This window comes from Nelumbo nucifera, chromosome 4, assembly GCF_055504915.1.
Source record: "Nelumbo nucifera cultivar China Antique chromosome 4, China Antique-T2T, whole genome shotgun sequence".
Classification (NCBI taxonomy): domain Eukaryota; kingdom Viridiplantae; phylum Streptophyta; class Magnoliopsida; order Proteales; family Nelumbonaceae; genus Nelumbo; species Nelumbo nucifera.
In genome coordinates, this window is record NC_142652.1 from 50,883,531 (window position 1) to 50,899,546 (window position 16,016).

The window sequence follows — 16,016 nt, forward strand, 5'->3', positions numbered from 1 at the left end:
GTTCCCATTCAGTAATGACAATCGTGCCGCAAATGGTCCGAGTATCCGGCGCGTTGTTTGAGTTTGTATCGCCGAAACGACAAATGGAATTTGCAAATACGATATCGAAATAAAATATTAATAAAATTGGGGTGCAACACGAGGACTTCCCAGGAGGTCACCCATCCTAGTACTACTCTCGCCCAAGCACGCTTAACTTCGGAGTTCTGATGGGATCCGGTGCATTAGTGCTGGTATGATCGCACCCGTTTAATTCATGCTGGTTTAGATCTTTATGCACTATCTTGCTCCCCTCCATTAATTGTTTTAGACTTGAAAAAACTGTGTATGCAGCCTTCCTCCCTTGGTAACCGTGCACAAGCTCCTACGTGAGCAGAGTGTTTGCTTTTCAGATCTGCCGCACCCCTCGATAGATGCAATACTATCACGGGGCCCACAATGCACGACGAATGCCAAAAGCCCGGTTTTTGCACGGTTCCCATTCAGTAATGACGATCGTGCCGCAAATGGTCCGAGTATCCGGCGCGTTGCTTGCGTTTGTCTCGCCGAAACGACAAATGGAATTTGCAAATACGATATCGAAATAAAATATTAATAAAATTGGGGTGCAACACGAGGACTTCCCAGGAGGTCACCCATCCTAGTACTACGCTCGCCCAAGCACACTTACCTTCGGAGTTCTGATGGGATCCGGTGCATTAGTGCTGGTATGATCGCACTCATTTAATTCATGCTCGTTTAGATCTTTATGCACTATCTTGCTCCCCTCCATTAATTGTTTTAGATTTGAAAAAAATGTGTATGCAGCCTTCCTCCCTTGGTAACCGTGCACAAGATCCTACGTGAGCGGAGTGTTTGCTTTTCAGATCTGCCGCACCTCCGGATAGATGCAATACTATCGCGGGGCCCACAATGCATGACGAATGCCGAAAGCCCGGTTCTTGCATCGTTGCCATTCAGTAATGACGATCGTGCCGCAAATGGTCCGAGTATCCGACGCATTGTTTCCAGTTGTCTCCCAGAAACAACAAATGGAATTTGCAAATACAAATCAAAATAAAATATTAATAAAATTGGGGTGCAACACGAGGATTTCCCAGGAGGTCACCCATTCTAGTACTACTCTCGCCCAAGCACAGTTAACTTCGGAGTTCTGATGGGATCCGGTGCATTAGTGCTGGTATGATCACACCCGTTTAATTCATGCTCGCATAGATCTTTATGCACTATCTTGCTCCCCTCCATTAATTGTTTTAGATTTGAAAAAACTGTGTATGCAGCCTTCCTCCCTTGGTAACCGTGCTCAATCTCCTACGTGAGCGGATTGTTTGCTTTTCAGACCTGCCGCACCACCGGATAAATGCAATACTATCGCGGGGCCCACAATGCACGACGAATGCCGAAAGCCTGGTTCCTGCATCGTTGCCATTCAGTAATGACGATCGTGACGCAAATGTTCCGAGTATCCGGCGCGTTGTTTGCGTTTGTCTCGCCGAAACGACAAATGGAATTTGCAAATACGATATCGAAATAAAATATTAATAAAATTGGGGTGTAACACGAGGACTTCCAGGGAGGTCACCCATCCTAGTACTACTCTCGCCCAAGCACACTTAACTTTGGAGTTCTGATGGGATCCGGTGCATTGGTGCTGGTTTGATCGCACCCGTTTAATTCATGCTCGCTTAGATCTTTATGCACTATCTTGCTCCCCTCCATTAATTGTTTTAGATTTGAAAAAAATGTGTATGCAACCTTCCTCCCTTGGTAACCGTGCACAAGCTCCTACGTGAGCGGAGTGTTTGCTTTTCAGATCTGCCGCACCTCCGGATAGATGCAATACTATCGCGGGGCCCACAATGCATGACGAATGCCGAAAGCCCGGTTCTTGCATCGTTGCCATTCAGTAATGACGATCGTGCCGCAAATGGTCCGAGTATCCGACGCATTGTTTCCAGTTGTCTCCCAGAAACAACAAATGGAATTTGCAAATACAAATCAAAATAAATTATTAATAAAATTGGGGTGCAACACGAGGACTTCCCAGGAAGTCACCCATTCAAGTACTACTCTCGCCCAAGCACACTTAACTTCGGAGTTCTGATGGGATCCGGTGCATTAGTGCTGGTATGATCGCACCCGTTTAATTCATGCTCGCTTATATCTTTATGCACTATCTTGCTCCCCACCATTAATTGTTTTAGATTTGAAAAAACTGTGTATGCAGCCTTCCTCCCTTGGTAAGCTTGCACAAGCTCCTACGTGAGCAGAGTGTTTGTTTTTCAGATCTGGCGCACCCCCGGATAGATGCAATACTATCGCGGGGCCCACAATGCACGACGAATGCCAAAAGCCCGTTTTTTGCACGGTTCCCATTCAGTAATGACAATCGTGCCGCAAATGGTCCGAGTATCCGGCGCGTTGTTTGCGTTTTACTCGCCGAAACGACAAATGGAATTTGCAAATACGATATCGAAATAAAATATTAATAAAATTGGGGTGCAACACGAGGACTTCCAGGGAGGTCACCCATCCTAGTATTACTCTCGCCCAAGCACACTTAACTTTGGAGTTCTGATGGGATCCGGTGCATTGGTGCTGGTATGATCGCACCCGTTTAATTCATGCTCGCTTAGATCTTTATGCACTATCTTGCTCCCCTCCATTAATTGTTTTAGATTTGAAAAAAATGTGTATGCAACCTTCCTCCCTTGGTAACCGTGCACAAGCTCCTACGTGAGCGGAGTGTTTGCTTTTCAGATCTGCCGCACCTCCGGATAGATGCAATACTATCGCGGGGCCCACAATGCATGACGAATGCCGAAAGCCCGGTTCTTGCATCGTTGCCATTCAGTAATGACGATCGTGCCGCAAATGGTCCGAGTATCCGACGCATTGTTTCCAGTTGTCTCCCAGAAACAACAAATGGAATTTGCAAATACAAATCAAAATAAATTATTAATAAAATTGGGGTGCAACACGAGGACTTCCCAGGGGGTCACCCATTCAAGTACTACTCTCGCCCAAGCACACTTAACTTCGGAGTTCTGATGGGATCCGGTGCATTAGTGCTGGTATGATCGCACCCGTTTAATTCATGCTCGCTTATATCTTTATGCACTATCTTGCTCCCCACCATTAATTGTTTTAGATTTGAAAAAACTGTGTATGCAGCCTTCCTCCCTTGGTAACCGTGCACAAGCTCCTACGTGAGCAGAGTGTTTGTTTTTCAGATCTGCCGCACCCCCGGATAGATGCAATACTATCGCGGGGCCCACAATGCACGACGAATGCCAAAAGCCCGGTTTTTGCACGGTTCCCATTCAGTAATGACAATCGTGCCGCAAATGGTCCGAGTATCCGGCGCGTTGTTTGAGTTTGTATCGCCGAAACGACAAATGGAATTTGCAAATACGATATCGAAATAAAATATTAATAAAATTGGGGTGCAACACGAGGACTTCCAGGGAGGTCACCCATCCTAGTACTACTCTCGCCCAAGCACACGTAACTTTGGAGTTCTGATGGGATCCGGTGCATTGGTGCTGGAATGATCGCACCCGTTTAATTCATGCTCGCTTAGATCTTTATGCACTATCTTGCTCCCCTCCATTAATTGTTTTAGATTTGAAAAAAATGTGTATGCAGCCATCCTCCCTTGGTAACCGTGCACAAGCTCCTACGTGAGCGGAGTGTTTGCTTTTCAGATCTGCCGCACCTCCGGATATATGCAATACTATCGCGGGGCCCACAATGCATGACGAATGCCGAAAGCCCGGTTCTTGCATCGTTGCCATTCAGTAATGACAATCGTGCCGCAAATGGTCCGAGTATACGACGCATTGTTTCCAGTTGTCTCCCAGAAACAACAAATGGAATTTGCAAATACAAATCAAAATAAAATATTAATAAAATTGGGGTGCAACACGAGGACTTCCCAGGAGGTCACCCATTCTAGTACTACTCTCGCCCAAGCACACTTAACTTCGGAGTTCTGATGGGATCCGGTGCAATTGTGCTGGTATGATCGCACCCGTTTAATTCATGCTCGCTTAGATCTTTATGCACTATCTTGCTCCCCTCCATTAATTGTTTTAGATTTGAAAAAAATGTGTATGCAACCTTCCTCCCTTGGTAACCGTGCACAAGCTCCTACGTGAGCGGAGTGTTTGCTTTTCAGATCTGCCGCACCTCCGGATAGATGCAATACTATCGCGGGGCCCACAATGCATGACGAATGCCGAAAGCCCGGTTCTTGCATCGTTGCCATTCTGTAATGACGATCGTGCCGCAAATGGTCCGAGTATCCGACGCATTGTTTCCAGTTGTCTCCCAGAAACAACAAATGGAATTTGCAAATACAAATCAAAATAAATTATTAATAAAATTGGGGTGCAACACGAGGACTTCCCAGGAGGTCACCCATTCAAGTACTACTCTCGCCCAAGCACACTTAACTTCGGAGTTCTGATGGGATCCGGTGCATTAGTGCTGGTATGATCGCACCCGTTTAATTCATGCTCGCTTATATCTTTATGCACTATCTTGCTCCCCTCCATTAATTGTTTTAGATTTGAAAAAACTGTGTATGCAGCCTTCCTCCCTTGGTAACCGTGCACAAGCTCCTACGAGAGCAGAGTGTTTGTTTTTCAGATCTGCCGCACCCCCGGATAGATGCAATACTATCGCGGGGCCCACAATGCACGACGAATGCCAAAAGCCCGGTTTTTGCACGGTTCCCATTCAGTAATGACAATCGTGCCGCAAATGGTCCGAGTATCCGGCGCGTTGTTTGAGTTTGTATCGCCGAAACGACAAATGGAATTTGCAAATACGATATCGAAATAAAATATTAATAAAATTGGGGTGCAACACAAGGACTTCCCAGGAGGTCACCCATTCTAGTACTACTCTCGCCCAAGCACACTTAACTTCGGAGTCCTGATGGGATCCGGTGCATTAGTGCTGGTATGATCGCACCCGTTTAATTCATGCTCGCTTATATCTTTATGCACTATCTTGCTCCCCTCCATTAATTGTTTTAGATTTGAAAAAACTGTGTATGCAGCCTTCCTCCCTTGGTAACCGTGCACAAGCTCCTACGTGAGCGGAGTGTTTGCTTTTCAGATCTGCCGCACCCCTGGATAGATGCAATACTATCGCGGGGCCCACAATGCACGACGAATGCCAAAAGCCCGGTTTTTGCACGGTTCCCATTCAGTAATGCCGATCGTGCCGCAAATGGTCCGAGTATCCGGCGCGTTGCTGGCGTTTGTCTCGCCGAAACGACAAATGGAATTTGCAAATACGATATCGAAATAAAATATTAATAAAATTGGGGTGCAACACGAGGACTTCCCAGGAGGTCACCCATCCTAGTACTACGCTCGCCCAAGCACACTTACCTTCGGAGTTCTGATGGGATCCGGTGCATTAGTGCTGGTATGATCGCACTCGTTTAATTCATGCTCGCTTAGATCTTTATGCACTATCTTGCTCCCCTCCATTAATTGTTTTAGATTTGAAAAAAATGTGTATGCAGCCTTCCTCCCTTGGTAACCGTGCACAAGCTCCTTCGTGAGCGGAGTGTTTGCTTTTCAGATCTGCCGCACCTCCGGATAGATGCAATACTATCGCGGGGCCCACAATGCATGACGAATGCCGAAAGCCCGGATCTTGCATCGTTGCCATTCAGTAATGACGATCGTGACGCAAATGTTCCGAGTATCCGGCGCGTTGTTTGCGTTTGTCTCGCCGAAACGACAAATGGAATTTGCAAATACGATATCGAAATAAAATATTAATAAAATTGGGGTGTAACACGAGGACTTCCAGGGAGGTCACCCATCCTAGTACTACTCTCGCCCAAGCACACTTAACTTTGGAGTTCTGATGGGATCCGGTGCATTGGTGCTGGTATGATCGCACCCGTTTAATTCATGCTCGCTTAGATCTTTATGCACTATCTTGCTCCCCTCCATTAATTGTTTTAGATTTGAAAAAAATGTGTATGCAACCTTCCTCCCTTGGTAACCGTGCACAAGCTCCTACGTGAGCGGAGTGTTTGCTTTTCAGATCTGCCGCACCTCCGGATAGATGCAATACTATCGCGGGGCCCACAATGCATGATGAATGCCGAAAGCCCGGTTCTTGCATCGTTGCCATTCAGTAATGACGATCGTGCCGCAAATGGTCCGAGTATCCGACGCATTGTTTCCAGTTGTCTCCCAGAAACAACAAATGGAATTTGCAAATACAAATCAAAATAAATTATTAATAAAATTGGGGTGCAACACGAGGACTTCCCAGGAGGTCACCCATTCAAGTACTACTCTCACCCAAGCACACTTAACTTCGGAGTTCTGATGGGATCCGGTGCATTAGTGCTGGTATGATCGCACCCGTTTAATTCATGCTCGCTTATATCTTTATGCACTATCTTGCTCCCCACCATTAATTGTTTTAGATTTGAAAAAACTGTGTATGCAGCCTTCCTCCCTTGGTAAGCGTGCACAAGCTCCTACGTGAGCAGAGTGTTTGTTTTTCAGATCTGCCGCACCCCCGGATAGATGCAATACTATCGCGGGGCCCACAATGCACGACGAATGCCAAAAGCCCGTTTTTTGCACGGTTCCCATTCAGTAATGACAATCGTGCCGCAAATGGTCCGAGTATCCGGCGCGTTGTTTGCGTTTGTCTCGCCGAAACGACAAATGGAATTTGCAAATACGATATCGAAATAAAATATTAATAAAATTGGGGTGCAACACGAGGACTTCCAGGGAGGTCACCCATCCTAGTACTACTCTCGCCCAAGCACACTTAACTTTGGAGTTCTGATGGGATCCGGTGCATTGGTGCTGGTATGATCGCACCCGTTTAATTCATGCTCGCTTAGATCTTTATGCACTATCTTGCTCCCCTCCATTAATTGTTTTAGATTTGAAAAAAATGTGTATGCAACCTTCCTCCCTTGGTAACCGTGCACAAGCTCCTACGTGAGCGGAGTGTTTGCTTTTCAGATCTGCCGCACCTCCGGATAGATGCAATACTATCGCGGGGCCCACAATGCATGACGAATGCCGAAAGCCCGGTTCTTGCATCGTTGCCATTCAGTAATGACGATCGTGCCGCAAATGGTCCGAGTATCCGACGCATTGTTTCCAGTTGTCTCCCAGAAACAACAAATGGAATTTGCAAATACAAATCAAAATAAATTATTAATAAAATTGGGGTGCAACACGAGGACTTCCCAGGGGGTCACCCATTCAAGTACTACTCTCGCCCAAGCACACTTAACTTCGGAGTTCTGATGGGATCCGGTGCATTAGTGCTGGTATGATCGCACCCGTTTAATTCATGCTCGCTTATATCTTTATGCACTATCTTGCTCCCCACCATTAATTGTTTTAGATTTGAAAAAACTGTGTATGCAGCCTTCCTCCCTTGGTAACCGTGCACAAGCTCCTACGTGAGCAGAGTGTTTGTTTTTCAGATCTGCCGCACCCCCGGATAGATGCAATACTATCGCGGGGCCCACAATGCACGACGAATGCCAAAAGCCCGGTTTTTGCACGGTTCCCATTCAGTAATGACAATCGTGCCGCAAATGGTCCGAGTATCCGGCGCGTTGTTTGAGTTTGTATCGCCGAAACGACAAATGGAATTTGCAAATACGATATCGAAATAAAATATTAATAAAATTGGGGTGCAACACAAGGACTTCCCAGGAGGTCACCCATTCTAGTACTACTCTCGCCCAAGCACACCTAACTTCGGAGTCCTGATGGGATCCGGTGCATTAGTGCTGGTATGATCGCACCCGTTTAATTCATGCTCGCTTATATCTTTATGCACTATCTTGCTCCCCTCCATTAATTGTTTTAGATTTGAAAAAACTGTGTATGCAGCCTTCCTCCCTTGGTAACCGTGCACAAGCTCCTACGTGAGCGGAGTGTTTGCTTTTCAGATCTGCCGCACCCCTGGATAGATGCAATACTATCGCGGGGCCCACAATGCACGACGAATGCCAAAAGCCCGGTTTTTGCACGGTTCCCATTCAGTAATGACGATCCTGCCGCAAATGGTCCGAGTATCCGGCGCGTTGCTTGCGTTTGTCTCGCCGAAACGACAAATGGAATTTGCAAATACGATATCGAAATAAAATATTAATAAAATTGGGGTGCAACACGAGGACTTCCCAGGAGGTCACCCATCCAAGTACTACGCTCGCCCAAGCACACTTACCTTCGGAGTTCTGATGGGATCCGATGCATTAGTGCTGGTATGATCGCACTCGTTTAATTCATGCTCGCTTAGATCTTTATGCACTATCTTGCTCCCCTCCATTAATTGTTTTAGATTTGAAAAAAATGTGTATGCAGCCTTCCTCCCTTGGTAACCGTGCACAAGCTCCTACGTGAGCGGAGTGTTTGCTTTTCAGATCTGCCGCACCTCCGGATAGATGCAATACTATCGCGGGGCCCACAACGCATGACGAATGCCGAAAGCCCGGATCTTGCATCGTTGCCATTCAGTAATGACGATCGTGCCGCAAATGGTCCGAGTATCCGACGCATTGTTTCCAGTTGTCTCCCAGAAACAACAAATGGAATTTGCAAATACAAATCAAAATAAAATATTAATAAAATTGGGGTGCAACACGAGGATTTCCCAGGAGGTCACCCATTCTAGTACTACTCTCGCCCAAGCACACTTAACTTCGGAGTTCTGATGGGATCCGGTGCATTAGTGCTGGTATGATCACACCCGTTTAATTCATGCTCGCTTAGATCTTTATGCACTATCTTGCTCCCCTCCATTAATTGTTTTAGATTTGAAAAAACTATGTATGAAGCCTTCCTCCCTTGGTAACCGTGCACAATCTCCTACGTGAGCGGATTGTTTGCTTTTCAGATCTGCCGCACCACCGGATAAATGCAATACTATCGCGGGGCCCACAATGCACGACGAATGCCGAATGCCTGGTTCCTGCATCGTTGCCATTCAGTAATGACGATCGTGACGCAAATGTTCCGAGTATCCGGCGCGTTGTTTGCGTTTGTCTCGCCGAAACGACAAATGGAATTTGCAAATACGATATCGAAATAAAATATTAATAAAATTGGGGTGCAACACGAGGACTTCCAGGGAGGTCACCCATCCTAGTACTACTCTCGCCCAAGCACACTTAACTTTGGAGTTCTGATGGGATCCGGTGCATTGGTGCTGGAATGATCGCACCCGTTTAATTCATGCTCGCTTAGATCTTTATGCACTATCTTGCTCCCCTCCATTAATTGTTTTAGATTTGAAAAAAATGTGTATGCAGCCATCCTCCCTTGGTAACCGTGCACAAGCTCCTACGTGAGCGGAGTGTTTGCTTTTCAGATCTGCCGCACCTCCGGATATATGCAATACTATCGCGGGGCCCACAATGCATGACGAATGCCGAAAGCCCGGTTCTTGCATCGTTGCCATTCAGTAATGACAATCGTGCCGCAAATGGTCCGAGTATACGACGCATTGTTTCCAGTTGTCTCCCAGAAACAACAAATGGAATTTGCAAATACAAATCAAAATAAAATATTAATAAAATTGGGGTGCAACACGAGGACTTCCCAGGAGGTCACCCATTCTAGTACTACTCTCGCCCAAGCACACTTAACTTCGGAGTTCTGATGGGATCCGGTGCAATTGTGCTGGTATGATCTTACCCGTTTAATTCATGCTCGCTTAGATCTTTATGCACTATCTTGCTCCCCTCCATTAATTGTTTTAGATTTGAAAAAAATGTGTATGCAACCTTCCTCCCTTGGTAACCGTGCACAAGCTCCTACGTGAGCGGAGTGTTTGCTTTTCAGATCTGCCGCACCTCCGGATAGATGCAATACTATCGCGGGGCCCACAATGCATGACGAATGCCGAAAGCCCGGTTCTTGCATCGTTGCCATTCTGTAATGACGATCGTGCCGCAAATGGTCCGAGTATCCGACGCATTGTTTCCAGTTGTCTCCCAGAAACAACAAATGGAATTTGCAAATACAAATCAAAATAAATTATTAATAAAATTGGGGTGCAACACGAGGACTTCCCAGGAGGTCACCCATTCAAGTACTACTCTCGCCCAAGCACACTTAACTTCGGAGTTCTGATGGGATCCGGTGCATTAGTGCTGGTATGATCGCACCCGTTTAATTCATGCTCGCTTATATCTTTATGCACTATCTTGCTCCCCTCCATTAATTGTTTTAGATTTGAAAAAACTGTGTATGCAGCCTTCCTCCCTTGGTAACCGTGCACAAGCTCCTACGAGAGCAGAGTGTTTGTTTTTTAGATCTGCCGCACCCCCGGATAGATGCAATACTATCGCGGGGCCCACAATGCACGACGAATGCCAAAAGCCCGGTTTTTGCACGGTTCCCATTCAGTAATGACAATCGTGCCGCAAATGGTCCGAGTATCCGGCGCGTTGTTTGAGTTTGTATCGCCGAAACGACAAATGGAATTTGCAAATACGATATCGAAATAAAATATTAATAAAATTGGGGTGCAACACAAGGACTTCCCAGGAGGTCACCCATTCTAGTACTACTCTCGCCCAAGCACACTTAACTTCGGAGTCCTGATGGGATCCGGTGCATTAGTGCTGGTATGATCGCACCCGTTTAATTCATGCTCGCTTATATCTTTATGCACTATCTTGCTCCCCTCCATTAATTGTTTTAGATTTGAAAAAACTGTGTATGCAGCCTTCCTCCCTTGGTAACCGTGCACAAGCTCCTACGTGAGCGGAGTGTTTGCTTTTCAGATCTGCCGCACCCCTGGATAGATGCAATACTATCGCGGGGCCCACAATGCACGACGAATGCCAAAAGCCCGGTTTTTGCACGGTTCCCATTCAGTAATGCCGATCGTGCCGCAAATGGTCCGAGTATCCGGCGCGTTGCTTGCGTTTGTCTCGCCGAAACGACAAATGGAATTTGCAAATACGATATCTAAATAAAATATTAATAAAATTGGGGTGCAACACGAGGACTTCCCAGGAGTTCACCCATCCTAGTACTACGCTCGCCCAAGCACACTTACCTTCGGAGTTCTGATGGGATCCGGTGCATTAGTGCTGGTATGATCGCACTCGTTTAATTCATGCTCGCTTAGATCTTTATGCACTATCTTGCTCCCCTCCATTAATTGTTTTAGATTTGAAAAAAATGTGTATGCAGCCTTCCTCCCTTGGTAACCGTGCACAAGCTCCTTCGTGAGCGGAGTGTTTGCTTTTCAGATCTGCCGCACCTCCGGATAGATGCAATACTATCGCGGGGCCCACAATGCATGACGAATGCCGAAAGCCCGGATCTTGCATCGTTGCCATTCAGTAATGACGATCGTGCCGCAAATGGTCCGAGTATCCGACGCATTGTTTCCAGTTGTCTCCCAGAAACAACAAATGGAATTTGCAAATACTAATCAAAATAAAATATTAATAAAATTGGGGTGCAACACGAGGATTTCCCAGGAGGTCACCCATTCTAGTACTACTCTCGCCCAAGCACACTTAACTTCGGAGTTCTGATGGGATCCGGTGCATTAGTGCTGGCATGATCACACCCATTTAATTCATGCTCGCTCAGTTCTTTATGCACTATCTTGCTCCCCTCCATTAATTGTTTTAGATTTGAAAAAACTATGTATGAAGCCTTCCTCCCTTGGTAACCGTGCACAATCTCCTACGTGAGCGGATTGTTTGCTTTTCAGATCTGCCGCACCACCGGATAAATGCAATACTATCGCGGGGCCCACAATGCACGACGAATGCCGAATGCCTGGTTCCTGCATCGTTGCCTTTCAGTAATGATGATCGTGACGCAAATGTTCCGAGTATCCGGCGCGTTGTTTGCGTTTGTCTCGCCGAAACGACAAATGGAATTTGCAAATACGATATCGAAATAAAATATTAATAAAATTGGGGTGCAACACGAGGACTTCCAGGGAGGTCACCCATCCTAGTACTACTCTCGCCCAAGCACACTTAACTTTGGAGTTCTGATGGGATCCGGTGCATTGGTGCTGGTATGATCGCACCCGTTTAATTCATGCTCGCTTAGATCTTTATGCACTATCTTGCTCCCCTCCATTAATTGTTTTAGATTTGAAAAAAATGTGTATGCAGCCTTCCTCCCTTGGTAACCGTGCACAAGCTCCTACGTGAGCGGAGTGTTTGCTTTTCAGATCTGCCGCACCTCCGGATAGATGCAATACTATCGCGGGGCCCACAACGCATGACGAATGCCGAAAGCCCGGATCTTGCATCGTTGCCATTCAGTAATGACGATCGTGCCGCAAATGGTCCGAGTATCCGAAGCATTGTTTCCAGTTGTCTCCCAGAAACAACAAATGGAATTTGCAAATACAAATCAAAATAAAATATTAATAAAATTGGGGTGCAACACAAGGATTTCCCAGGAGGTCACCCATTCTAGTACTACTCTCGCCCAAGCACACTTAACTTCGGAGTTCTGATGGGATCCGGTGCATTAGTGCTGGTATGATCACACCCGTTTAATTCATGCTCGCTTAGATCTTTATGCACTATCTTGCTCCCCTCCATTAATTGTTTTAGATTTGAAAAAACTATGTATGAAGCCTTCCTCCCTTGGTAACCGTGCACAATCTCCTACGTGAGCGGATTGTTTGCTTTTCAGATCTGCCGCACCACCGGATAAATGCAATACTATCGCGGGGCCCACAATGCACGACGAATGCCGAATGCCTGGTTCCTGCATCGTTGCCATTCAGTAATGACGATCGTGACGCAAATGTTCCGAGTATCCGGCGTGTTGTTTGCGTTTGTCTCGCCGAAACGACAAATGGAATTTGCAAATACGATATCGAAATAAAATATTAATAAAATTGGGGTGCAACACGAGGACTTCCAGGGAGGTCACCCATCCTAGTACTACTCTCGCCCAAGCACACTTAACTTTGGAGTTCTGATGGGATCCGGTGCATTGGTGCTGGAATGATCGCACCCGTTTAATTCATGCTCGCTTAGATCTTTATGCACTATCTTGCTCCCCTCCATTAATTGTTTTATATTTGAAAAAAATGTGTATGCAGCCATCCTCCCTTGGTAACCGTGCACAAGCTCCTACGTGAGCGGAGTGTTTGCTTTTCAGATCTGCCGCACCTCCGGATATATGCAATACTATCGCGGGGCCCACAATGCTTGACGAATGCCGAAAGCCCGGTTCTTGCATCGTTGCCTTTCAGTAATGACAATCGTGCCGCAAATGGTCCGAGTATACGACGCATTGTTTCCAGTTGTCTCCCAGAAACAACAAATGGAATTTGCAAATACAAATCAAAATAAAATATTAATAAAATTGGGGTGCAACACGAGGACTTCCCAGGAGGTCACCCATTCTAGTACTACTCTCGCCCAAGCACACTTAACTTCGGAGTTCTGATGGGATCCGGTGCAATTGTGCTGGTATGATCGCACCCGTTTAATTCATGCTCGCTTAGATCTTTTTGCACTATCTTGCTCCCCTCCATTAATTGTTTTAGATTTGAAAAAAATGTGTATGCAACCTTCCTCCCTTGGTAACCGTGCACAAGCTCCTACGTGAGCGGAGTGTTTGCTTTTCAGATCTGCCGCACCTCCGGATAGATGCAATACTATCGCGGGGCCCACAATGCATGACGAATGCCGAAAGCCCGGTTCTTGCATCGTTGCCATTCTGTAATGACGATCGTGCCGCAAATGGTCCGAGTATCCGACGCATTGTTTCCAGTTGTCTCCCAGAAACAACAAATGGAATTTGCAAATACAAATCAAAATAAATTATTAATAAAATTGGGGTGCAACACGAGGACTTCCCAGGAGGTCACCCATTCAAGTACTACTCTCGCCCAAGCACACTTAACTTCGGAGTTCTGATGGGATCCGGTGCATTAGTGCTGGTAAGATCGCACCCGTTTAATTCATGCTCGCTTATATCTTTATGCACTATCTTGCTCCCCTCCATTAATTGTTTTAGATTTGAAAAAACTGTGTATGCAGCCTTCCTCCCTTGGTAACCGTGCACAAGCTCCTACGAGAGCAGAGTGTTTGTTTTTTAGATCTGCCGCACCCCCGGATAGATGCAATACTATCGCGGGGCCCACAATGCACGACGAATGCCAAAAGCCCGGTTTTTGCACGGTTCCCATTCAGTAATGACAATCGTGCCGCAAATGGTCCGAGTATCCGGCGCGTTGTTTGAGTTTGTATCGCCGAAACGACAAATGGAATTTGCAAATACGATATCGAAATAAAATATTAATAAAATTGGGGTGCAACACAAGGACTTCCCAGGAGGTCACCCATTCTAGTACTACTCTCGCCCAAGCACACTTAACTTCGGAGTCCTGATGGGATCCGGTGCATTAGTGCTGGTATGATCGCACCCGTTTAATTCATGCTCGCTTATATCTTTATGCACTATCTTGCTCCCCTCCATTAATTGTTTTAGATTTGAAAAAACTGTGTATGCAGCCTTCCTCCCTTGGTAACCGTGCACAAGCTCCTACGTGAGCGGAGTGTTTGCTTTTCAGATCTGCCGCACCCCTGGATAGATGCAATACTATCGCGGGGCCCACAATGCACGACGAATGCCAAAAGCCCGGTTTTTGCACGGTTCCCATTCAGTAATGCCGATCGTGCCGCAAATGGTCCGAGTATCCGGCGCGTTGCTTGCGTTTGTCTCGCCGAAACGACAAATGGAATTTGCAAATACGATATCGAAATAAAATATTAATAAAATTGGGGTGCAACACGAGGACTTCCCAGGAGGTCACCCATCCTAGTACTACGCTCGCCCAAGCACACTTACCTTCGGAGTTCTGATGGGATCCGGTGCATTTGTGCTGGTATGATCGCACTCGTTTAATTCATGCTCGCTTAGATCTTTATGCACTATCTTGCTCCCCTCCATTAATTGTTTTAGATTTGAAAAAAATGTGTATGCAGCCTTCCTCCCTTGGTAACCGTGCACAAGCTCCTTCGTGAGCGGAGTGTTTGCTTTTCAGATCTGCCGCACCTCCGGATAGATGCAATACTATCGCGGGGCCCACAATGCATGACGAATGCCGAAAGCCCGGATCTTGCATCGTTGCCATTCAGTAATGACGATCGTGCCGCAAATGGTCCGAGTATCCGACGCATTGTTTCCAGTTGTCTCCCAGAAACAACAAATGGAATTTGCAAATACTAATCAAAATAAAATATTAATAAAATTGGGGTGCAACACGAGGATTTCCCAGGAGGTCACCCATTCTAGTACTACTCTCGCCCAAGCACACTTAACTTCGGAGTTCTGATGGGATCCGGTGCATTAGTGCTGGTATGATCACACCCGTTTAATTCATGCTCGCTCAGATCTTTATGCACTATCTTGCTCCCCTCCATTAATTGTTTTAGATTTGAAAAAACTATGTATGAAGCCTTCCTCCCTTGGTAACCGTGCACAATCTCCTACGTGAGCGGATTGTTTGCTTTTCAGATCTGCCGCACCACCGGATAAATGCAATACTATCGCGGGGCCCACAATGCACGACGAATGCCGAATGCCTGGTTCCTGCATCGTTGCCTTTCAGTAATGACGATCGTGACGCAAATGTTCCGAGTATCCGGCGCGTTGTTTGCGTTTGTCTCGCCGAAACGACAAATGGAATTTGCAAATACGATATCGAAATAAAATATTAATAAAATTGGGGTGCAACACGAGGACTTCCAGGGAGGTCACCCATCCTAGTACTACTCTCGCCCAAGCACACTTAACTTTGGAGTTCTGATGGGATCCGGTGCATTGGTGCTGGTATGATCGCACCCGTTTAATTCATGCTCGCTTAGATCTTTATGCACTATCTTGCTCCCCTCCATTAATTGTTTTAGATTTGAAAAAAATGTGTATGCAGCCTTCCTCCCTTGGTAACCGTGCACAAGCTCCTACGTGAGCGGAGTGTTTGCTTTT

The 16,016-nt window shown here is 46.3% G+C and overlaps 29 non-coding genes and 5 pseudogenes across 29 annotated transcripts; all 34 read right to left on the minus strand.

The window, feature by feature from the left end:
- Positions 1–128: 128 nt before the first annotated feature.
- LOC148793921 (5S ribosomal RNA) lies at positions 129–247 on the minus strand. Its single transcript, XR_016071263.1, has one exon. It is a non-coding gene; the product is annotated as a 5S ribosomal RNA (ribosomal RNA).
- A 355-nt stretch (positions 248–602) lies between these two features.
- LOC148793922 (5S ribosomal RNA) lies at positions 603–721 on the minus strand. Its single transcript, XR_016068815.1, has one exon. It is a non-coding gene; the product is annotated as a 5S ribosomal RNA (ribosomal RNA).
- A 354-nt stretch (positions 722–1,075) lies between these two features.
- LOC148793923 (5S ribosomal RNA) lies at positions 1,076–1,194 on the minus strand. The gene has a single exon (XR_016074385.1). It is a non-coding gene; the product is annotated as a 5S ribosomal RNA (ribosomal RNA).
- A 355-nt stretch (positions 1,195–1,549) lies between these two features.
- On the minus strand, positions 1,550–1,668 carry LOC148793924 (5S ribosomal RNA; annotated as a pseudogene).
- Positions 1,669–2,022: 354 nt separating this feature from the next.
- Positions 2,023–2,141, minus strand: LOC148793925 (5S ribosomal RNA). The gene has a single exon (XR_016073365.1). It is a non-coding gene; the product is annotated as a 5S ribosomal RNA (ribosomal RNA).
- A 355-nt stretch (positions 2,142–2,496) lies between these two features.
- Positions 2,497–2,615, minus strand: LOC148793926 (5S ribosomal RNA; annotated as a pseudogene).
- A 354-nt stretch (positions 2,616–2,969) lies between these two features.
- On the minus strand, positions 2,970–3,088 carry LOC148793927 (5S ribosomal RNA). Its single transcript, XR_016071794.1, has one exon. It is a non-coding gene; the product is annotated as a 5S ribosomal RNA (ribosomal RNA).
- A 355-nt stretch (positions 3,089–3,443) lies between these two features.
- Positions 3,444–3,562, minus strand: LOC148793928 (5S ribosomal RNA; annotated as a pseudogene).
- A 354-nt stretch (positions 3,563–3,916) lies between these two features.
- On the minus strand, positions 3,917–4,035 carry LOC148793929 (5S ribosomal RNA). Its single transcript, XR_016070815.1, has one exon. It is a non-coding gene; the product is annotated as a 5S ribosomal RNA (ribosomal RNA).
- A 354-nt stretch (positions 4,036–4,389) lies between these two features.
- Positions 4,390–4,508, minus strand: LOC148793930 (5S ribosomal RNA). The gene has a single exon (XR_016071716.1). It is a non-coding gene; the product is annotated as a 5S ribosomal RNA (ribosomal RNA).
- Positions 4,509–4,863: 355 nt separating this feature from the next.
- Positions 4,864–4,982, minus strand: LOC148793931 (5S ribosomal RNA). The gene has a single exon (XR_016074706.1). It is a non-coding gene; the product is annotated as a 5S ribosomal RNA (ribosomal RNA).
- Positions 4,983–5,337: 355 nt separating this feature from the next.
- LOC148793932 (5S ribosomal RNA) lies at positions 5,338–5,456 on the minus strand. Its single transcript, XR_016068816.1, has one exon. It is a non-coding gene; the product is annotated as a 5S ribosomal RNA (ribosomal RNA).
- Positions 5,457–5,811: 355 nt separating this feature from the next.
- Positions 5,812–5,930, minus strand: LOC148793933 (5S ribosomal RNA; annotated as a pseudogene).
- A 354-nt stretch (positions 5,931–6,284) lies between these two features.
- LOC148793934 (5S ribosomal RNA) lies at positions 6,285–6,403 on the minus strand. Its single transcript, XR_016073483.1, has one exon. It is a non-coding gene; the product is annotated as a 5S ribosomal RNA (ribosomal RNA).
- A 355-nt stretch (positions 6,404–6,758) lies between these two features.
- On the minus strand, positions 6,759–6,877 carry LOC148793935 (5S ribosomal RNA). Its single transcript, XR_016069559.1, has one exon. It is a non-coding gene; the product is annotated as a 5S ribosomal RNA (ribosomal RNA).
- Positions 6,878–7,231: 354 nt separating this feature from the next.
- On the minus strand, positions 7,232–7,350 carry LOC148793936 (5S ribosomal RNA). Its single transcript, XR_016071795.1, has one exon. It is a non-coding gene; the product is annotated as a 5S ribosomal RNA (ribosomal RNA).
- Positions 7,351–7,705: 355 nt separating this feature from the next.
- LOC148793937 (5S ribosomal RNA) lies at positions 7,706–7,824 on the minus strand. Its single transcript, XR_016070060.1, has one exon. It is a non-coding gene; the product is annotated as a 5S ribosomal RNA (ribosomal RNA).
- Positions 7,825–8,179: 355 nt separating this feature from the next.
- Positions 8,180–8,298, minus strand: LOC148793938 (5S ribosomal RNA). The gene has a single exon (XR_016070450.1). It is a non-coding gene; the product is annotated as a 5S ribosomal RNA (ribosomal RNA).
- A 354-nt stretch (positions 8,299–8,652) lies between these two features.
- On the minus strand, positions 8,653–8,771 carry LOC148793939 (5S ribosomal RNA). Its single transcript, XR_016072155.1, has one exon. It is a non-coding gene; the product is annotated as a 5S ribosomal RNA (ribosomal RNA).
- Positions 8,772–9,126: 355 nt separating this feature from the next.
- Positions 9,127–9,245, minus strand: LOC148793940 (5S ribosomal RNA). The gene has a single exon (XR_016070672.1). It is a non-coding gene; the product is annotated as a 5S ribosomal RNA (ribosomal RNA).
- A 354-nt stretch (positions 9,246–9,599) lies between these two features.
- LOC148793941 (5S ribosomal RNA) lies at positions 9,600–9,718 on the minus strand. The gene has a single exon (XR_016070267.1). It is a non-coding gene; the product is annotated as a 5S ribosomal RNA (ribosomal RNA).
- A 354-nt stretch (positions 9,719–10,072) lies between these two features.
- LOC148793942 (5S ribosomal RNA) lies at positions 10,073–10,191 on the minus strand. Its single transcript, XR_016071717.1, has one exon. It is a non-coding gene; the product is annotated as a 5S ribosomal RNA (ribosomal RNA).
- A 355-nt stretch (positions 10,192–10,546) lies between these two features.
- On the minus strand, positions 10,547–10,665 carry LOC148793943 (5S ribosomal RNA). Its single transcript, XR_016074707.1, has one exon. It is a non-coding gene; the product is annotated as a 5S ribosomal RNA (ribosomal RNA).
- A 355-nt stretch (positions 10,666–11,020) lies between these two features.
- LOC148793944 (5S ribosomal RNA) lies at positions 11,021–11,139 on the minus strand (annotated as a pseudogene).
- A 354-nt stretch (positions 11,140–11,493) lies between these two features.
- Positions 11,494–11,612, minus strand: LOC148793945 (5S ribosomal RNA). The gene has a single exon (XR_016073474.1). It is a non-coding gene; the product is annotated as a 5S ribosomal RNA (ribosomal RNA).
- A 355-nt stretch (positions 11,613–11,967) lies between these two features.
- On the minus strand, positions 11,968–12,086 carry LOC148793946 (5S ribosomal RNA). The gene has a single exon (XR_016069560.1). It is a non-coding gene; the product is annotated as a 5S ribosomal RNA (ribosomal RNA).
- A 354-nt stretch (positions 12,087–12,440) lies between these two features.
- On the minus strand, positions 12,441–12,559 carry LOC148793947 (5S ribosomal RNA). Its single transcript, XR_016073163.1, has one exon. It is a non-coding gene; the product is annotated as a 5S ribosomal RNA (ribosomal RNA).
- A 355-nt stretch (positions 12,560–12,914) lies between these two features.
- LOC148793948 (5S ribosomal RNA) lies at positions 12,915–13,033 on the minus strand. Its single transcript, XR_016070673.1, has one exon. It is a non-coding gene; the product is annotated as a 5S ribosomal RNA (ribosomal RNA).
- A 354-nt stretch (positions 13,034–13,387) lies between these two features.
- On the minus strand, positions 13,388–13,506 carry LOC148793949 (5S ribosomal RNA). The gene has a single exon (XR_016070816.1). It is a non-coding gene; the product is annotated as a 5S ribosomal RNA (ribosomal RNA).
- A 354-nt stretch (positions 13,507–13,860) lies between these two features.
- On the minus strand, positions 13,861–13,979 carry LOC148793950 (5S ribosomal RNA). The gene has a single exon (XR_016073490.1). It is a non-coding gene; the product is annotated as a 5S ribosomal RNA (ribosomal RNA).
- A 355-nt stretch (positions 13,980–14,334) lies between these two features.
- On the minus strand, positions 14,335–14,453 carry LOC148793951 (5S ribosomal RNA). Its single transcript, XR_016074708.1, has one exon. It is a non-coding gene; the product is annotated as a 5S ribosomal RNA (ribosomal RNA).
- A 355-nt stretch (positions 14,454–14,808) lies between these two features.
- Positions 14,809–14,927, minus strand: LOC148793952 (5S ribosomal RNA). Its single transcript, XR_016074578.1, has one exon. It is a non-coding gene; the product is annotated as a 5S ribosomal RNA (ribosomal RNA).
- Positions 14,928–15,281: 354 nt separating this feature from the next.
- Positions 15,282–15,400, minus strand: LOC148793953 (5S ribosomal RNA). The gene has a single exon (XR_016072156.1). It is a non-coding gene; the product is annotated as a 5S ribosomal RNA (ribosomal RNA).
- A 355-nt stretch (positions 15,401–15,755) lies between these two features.
- On the minus strand, positions 15,756–15,874 carry LOC148793954 (5S ribosomal RNA). The gene has a single exon (XR_016069561.1). It is a non-coding gene; the product is annotated as a 5S ribosomal RNA (ribosomal RNA).
- Between the last annotated feature and the right edge of the window lie 142 nt (positions 15,875–16,016).